Genomic DNA, 6739 nt, shown 5'->3' with positions numbered 1-6739 from the left:
TGCCACCACAGAGTAAAAACTGAAAAGATTTGGGGATTAGGTACAGGCAATATAATAATGACATTGTTGCTTTTAACACATCATATATAATATTTTGATGTATTGGTGTTTAAAAACTGAATTGACTAACATTTATATAAATATCTGCTATTTAAAAATGATACATGAATGCTAATTCTGTAAATACTCTGTCCACTTTGAGCACATAAATCTAATGAGAGCTATCATATTGGTTAACTCGTATTTTAAAATAATCCATTTTTTTTCTGCATAGCCTTTTGAGGGAAGTTCATCGAAGATGTAGTTTCCAGTCATATGTTACTCTTAACATGCGATTATTTACATGGCCTCTCATAAAGAATTAAATAGTGCCCAAACAATAAGTTCAGGCCCACTTCTACGTGTCCACTTTCAACCATCATTTCTTTCCATCTCTCAAAAATTAAAAACTTCGGTTTTCTGAGGTCTCCAAATGATTACAACAGTCTGAAAATCTGCTTCTTCCAATGTGAATCTAAGGAAAAGGAAAGGGAAAGCTGTTACCAATGCAGTGAGCTGGCTTCTTTAAATCATTATTTTTTAATGAAGAGTTTGATGTGGCTTGCCTTATGAGAAATGAATCTTTGGACAGTCCTTTCTCCATCCACTACTTTGATATGAATACCAGTGATCGGTTCTCAATTGATCAATGAAACAGCAAAGTACTTTTATTTTCCACTTTGATACTCTTTGCTTTAGAAATGATTTAGATGTAGTATTTCCTAATCTGTGATCCTAACCTGACAAGGGCATACAGTATTATTTTGTATCTTTATCTTTAACATCTATGTCCTCTTTATCAACAAGTCTCCATAATTCTGAAGGTAATGCCCACCCCCTTTTGATAGAGTTCTGAAACTGCCATCTTGCACTTTAGAAGTTAGAGTAACTTTTAAAATTATCATCGAATACATATTCCCACTATTTTATATTTACATCTCCCTGTGTCTCCTGTTAACACAAGCATTTGGCGCTAACCTTCTCTGTTTCCTCAAAAAGTTTATCAAAATGTTCACAGTCCTTTGTTGATTATCACTGAGGGGTCAATTGTCTGGGACTTCTGTTTCACAAAACCATACTTCTTTTATACTTTCAAGATTATCTAATTATTTTTCTTCCTGCTACTCATAGTGTAGCTCTGCAGTCTAGTCTTCAGGCCACTCTAGTCAACAAGTAACACCCCAGTTGCTGGAATGGAGCAAATGGAGCTCCTCTGTCCAGGAATTCCTATAGACCCTCTTGGCATCAGCAGCCTTGCAGTAGAGCCAGGAGCTATTTTTAAGGCAGATGTTTTTTATTGCATGCAGCAGCTTCCTTCCTTCTACACCCTCTGTTTTCTACAAAGTTGGCTACAACTTTCTTATCCTAACTGCCATGTGCTTCACCCTCGATGCTGGGGCTTAGATGACAGTTTAGGATCTTGAACCAATGCACAAGTCAAAAATTTGCCAATATGAAGTCCAGGTTTAGTCTTCTGTCCTAGGTTCTACTGTTTTAGTTCTAAGGCTTCTGACCTGTATTATATCTAGGAATGGGGATCCTTTACCATTTTTGTATGCATGGTTCTAGTGTACTGAGGTGGTACTCTTCCCATAATGGAGTATCTCATTTTAGTGCAAATGAAAACCTTCTTGTGCTTTTGATCCTTAGGGCAGATACCATGGCTCGGGCTGGGAATCACATCTCTGTCTAAACCATCTAAGTTAGTGAATAACAACTTTGTGGCAGGTAACTGTTGGCATTTTTTCCAAATAGATCCTCATGGTTTTCTTGGCATGTTTATGAACCTGCCTATTCTGCTTCCTGAAGAACAGTGTAGTGGTCTCAGGCACTCTTTGGAGTCCTTGTAGAGCCAAGGTCCTGATGACCAATGATGTAATCTCCAGCATCACTTAGGAATTCTGAGCTCTTTACCTGTTAGAAAAAGAAAACATAGGCTTCATTAGACTCAGAAATTAATATTCGGCATGGATATCAGTTGCTTACTGCCCAAGAGTCTGCATCTAGGCCTGAGAGATATGGAGACTTGCCTGGGCTCACTTCCTCTCCAAAAAGAAACCATGTGAGTTCCCAGTATACTAGGCTTTATACAGCATTCCTAGATTTTTCTTCACCTCCTCAACTCCATACACAGCTCACTTCTTGCAGTCACATCCTGCCTTTGATATTCTTGCTTCTTCTCAAAGGGCTGTGAAAATACTGATATTTCCATGCAACTCTCTTGAGTGCACATCCTGCCTTCCTACTAATTTCTCATTCTCTGTCCATCCTTTCTCTATTTACTACTAAGTTGTCTGCAAGAGAACTATATCTTGGTCCCAAGCTAAGTGAGCTGGAAAATATTGCCATGATAGAATGTACCTGTAGTATTCTAGATCTAGGCATTTAGTGGGTGTACAACAGAAATCATCAAAACACAGTGTTTTTTAGTCTGGGTGAATATGCATAGAAGCAGCAGTGATTGTTCCTGGACATCAGTGTTCCCTGAAGAAATGAGTTAGGAGCACTACTGTGTGGATTGCATTAACGAGTATGTCTTGCTCCCTGCAGTAGCTGGCCCAGGACTACCTGCCATTACTAGCACACACCCCCTTTCTGGGCAATACTTCTCAAGATCACAGAATTGTATCCAGGACTGGGGCTAGCAAAGTCCTTCAACCCTCCTTTCCAATGCAAAGATGATCAAGCTTCTATGGGATCACAGTTAATATAATGGTTATAGTAGGTATCTGTAGACTATGACAGAAGCTGGGATAAATGGAACCTGTAAATAGAGTGTATGGTGTATATTTTCTGTATGCCCACTGGAGAGGAACCAGGGCCTTGGAAAGACCAGAGGCTATGGTAGATCACACCATGTATGAAGCAGTTGCTGAAGCACAGTGCTAAGCTCACAGAGAGCAGGATGATTATTGGTTTGTAATTGATGTGCTTTAGGGTCCTTGCCATCAGCAGGATGGCTGGAGGTGGGCACAGGTGGTAAGAAGTGATGGTGTCCAAGAGGAGATGAGTCCTACTTTGTCAGTATTTGTGTCTGTTCTTGTGCCCTGGTGACTCAGATGATTGGGTTGGAACCATGTGGATTGTAGCAGGTCAGTCCATTTGAGTGTCTGGACTGGTGGTGTTTAGAACTTAGAGAAGAATATCTTACAGGGACTTTCAGTCATTAAGTGGAAGGAGGAGTCCCCTGGGGTAGTGAAAAGCATTCTGAATCCAGTTTATCATAATGACTTAGGAAAACTAGATGAGGAAAGCATGTATCTGTCTATGGAAGACACAGTAAGGAACTGAGTAAGCTAGGTGTCTGTGTAGTTCTGGAAGTTTGTGGGAGACATAAGAACAAGTGTCTCTGGAATGCATCTACATGACTGTCACTCTAGTGAATGGTGTCCTAGTGCTTCCTTTGCATGTTTTCTCACTCACAGCATGACTATCTAGGTGTCTGTTGAGTAAAAACATTACAAGTCTCACAAGGTCTTGAAGATCTTTGGAAAAATAAAAATATCCTAAGGGTTTATGGTTCTGTTTGTTGATTTGTTGAGGCAGGAATAAGTAAGAGATTGTGAAATAAAACAAGATAATAGTGGATTCTTGGAGATCTCAAAGAGATGGTCAGTATTGTCCATGCCAGGCACACAGGTCACAAGTAGGATGTGGTATTTCTTCTTTGTTTTTTGTTTTTTTGTTTTTGTTTTTTTGTTTTTTTGTTTTTTGATTTTTTGTTTTTTTGGTTTTTTGTCTTTTTTTTTTTTTTCATTTCTAGGTTAGGATATCCTACAGCAGTGGTTCTCATCCTTCTGAACACTTTAGTCCTTTAATAAATTTCCTCAAAAAATTCAGCCCAAAACCATAAAAATATTTGATTGCTGTATTAGTCAGGGTTCTTTATATTCACAAAACTTATTGGTAGTCTCTATATAGTAAGGTAATTTGTTGAGGACTTACAGTCTGTAGTCTAACTCCCAAAAAATGGTCAGCAGCAGCTGTGAATATGAATGGAAGTCCAAGGATCTAGTAGTTGTTCAGACCCACAAGGCAGGTAGGTAAAGAAGAGATAGAATCTTCCTTCTTCCAATGTACTTATGTAGGTTTCCAGAAAAAGGTGTGGCCTGAATTAAAGGTGTGTACCACCACACCTAGATCTGGAGCTTGCTTTGTTCCATATGACCTTGAACTCAAATCTCCTTGCCTTAGTCTCCTGGAATTCATAGTCACTATGCCTCAAGATCTCCATGCCAAGATACAGGTCAGAAACTTGTATATGCTAGCCTCAAGATCTGGATCACAGGTGAATCTTCCAAGTCTGGATTCCAGATATAGTCAAGTTCACAACCAGGAATAGCCACTACAATTGCTACTTCATAACTAAGTTTTCTGTATCTATGAATCATAATGTAAATATCTAATATGCAGGTTATCTGATAATATGACTCATACTGTGGTAGCAACCCACAAATTAAGAAGCACTGTTCTAAAGCTTATTGTTCAAGAGATGCAGGGAGCTAGGGAAGTTGGCTTCAGCTTTCAGTTCAGTTCTCAATGAGGCTACCTGATGGCACAGTCTGTGATCTATGTACAAGATGTTCAAACAACAGTTTCATTGGTGGCTTTTCTCTCTGTTTGAAATCTAGACTTGCCTGAGAACCGGAAATCCAGGTGCACATACCTGGGTAAGGTTTTGTTTCCTGTGTTCATATCAGATCTACCATCTTCCTGGGTTGAAGACGTTATTGGAGCTAGCCCCATGTTTAGGTGGGTGCTTGTGTCTCCTATAGCAGCTGCCCACATTCTTCTATGCCCTGCTGTCTCTAGAAGCTTGATTAGGGCATGAGTACAAAGTGTACATATACCATACTTGGTAGCCCTGGCCACCCTGTTTCACTCTTGGACATAGGGTCTTGTGTAAAAGCACTAGTCAGAATTTTAACATCATGAAGTTATAGTATCAGTGTCTATATTTTTATGCTTTAACGTGACTTTGGAATACTTTTAATCTGAGCATCCCATTCTGTATATGGTGATTTCTTACTGACCTGGGATCAGCCCCTAGACCCATTGGTTTTGTTCCTGGGGCTTTGGATTACACTTTCATCTTAAGAGAACGTTACTTTAGGTTCTTTGTATATACTTCTCTGTTGCTTAGAGTCTGATGAAGTCGACAACCATGTGATATTTTTGACCCATATCTTTGACCCATACCTTAATTCCCTGATTAAGACTGGGATGGTTTATCAGACCAGTGTACGCAAAAATAGGGGGAACCAAGTGGGAATCAGATGGCAGACAAAAGTTAAGCTTCTCAACCTTCATAATGCTTTGGCCCTTTAATATGCAGTTCCTCATGTTGTGGTGCTCCCCAATCATAAAATTCTTTTCATTGCTACTTCATAACTGCAATGTAGCTATTATTGTAAATCATAGTGTAAATATCTAATATGCAGGATATCTGATATGTGACCTCTATGAATGGGTTGTGTAAACCCTTCCCTCAAAATGTTGTGAACCCCAAAATGTTAAGAAACACTGTTCTATCAGCAAGCAAGAGAATGTCTGAATGCAGAGGCCCTACACAGTCCATAGATGTTTTCTGGCCTTCCAATTCCTGCACAAAGTATATTTTCTGGAACCTAAAATATTTGAATGTCTTTGGTGTATGGTAGTCACTTGAGTTTTCTACCACACTCCTTCTGTGGGACATACAGAGAGGGATATATTGTGTAAAGAACCACTCAAGGAAGAAATTAAAGTATCAGTTGAAGAGTAAGTTAAGGCAATAGCAGAATATAAATCGAGACAGAGGACATGAAAGGATCAGCCACATGAGGATAAAAGTACCTTAGATCATGGAAGTCACAAAAAATAATTTACAGACCCCAGTCAGAGACCAATATGGCAGACACTTGAGAGTGCAATCAGAGACCCTTGGTGTCCGAAACACAGTAGGAATACTTATAGCCCTCATCCTGACAATAAGTTACAGATTGACATGAGGAGAGAGAATAAAAATTAAAACTATTAGAAGAGACAACTAGCTCATATCAATGGAATTGCAGGGACCACAGGGGTGGTTCTCTGTCCTAGCCAGGAGGGGTATGTGCAGGTAGGACACCTTATAGGCTCCTATGGCCCCTTCCCCCTCCAAATTCTTCCCCAGGCTCCCTTTGTACAGGTTCTATTTCAGTTTTGACCATTTTGTAACAGTTCCAAATAAGTCCATGATGGGGAGGATTACCCCTAGATCAAGGACCATTCAACAAAGGGGTCAGATAGAAGCACAAGACTCCCTAACCCAGCTTTAATGTAGGGAGAGTTATATGTGGATGAAAGAGTGTCAAAAAGAGGCAAGGCAATAGCAGCAATCAGTCATGTTTCACTGTCTATGATTCTAATACCAAACACACCGCAAGAACTGACTGATAGCTAATTATATGTAGATGGGCACCTATCTACTAGGCCATCTTGCTCAAGGTCCCTGCAGAATGTCTAGGCTTTCTTTTAGGAAAGACCTTCCACTCATCTTTCCATTGTCAAGGATACCCTGTTACTGAGCTGCTTTTGATCCAAAGTTGAAGAATGGGTAGGACAGGAGCTAAATTAAGCACATGGAAGTGGCTTGGATTCAGTTGATGAACAGAGGAAGGGCCATAGATACTTTGTGTAACATCCTGGAGAGGTAATAAGGCCTCATAGAGTGCAAAAG

General features: G+C 39.8%; 1 pseudogene; it reads right to left on the bottom strand.

Moving 5' to 3' along the window:
* Positions 1-572: 572 nt before the first annotated feature.
* Ubxn2a-ps2 (UBX domain protein 2A, pseudogene 2) lies at positions 573-4785 on the bottom strand (annotated as a pseudogene).
* Between the last annotated feature and the right edge of the window lie 1954 nt (positions 4786-6739).

Source organism: Rattus norvegicus, chromosome X (assembly GCF_021556685.1).
Source record: "Rattus norvegicus strain SHRSP/BbbUtx chromosome X, alternate assembly SHRSP_T2T, whole genome shotgun sequence".
In the NCBI taxonomy this organism is placed as follows: Eukaryota; Metazoa; Chordata; class Mammalia; order Rodentia; family Muridae; genus Rattus; species Rattus norvegicus.
This window is presented reverse-complemented; position numbering and strand designations above follow the sequence as displayed.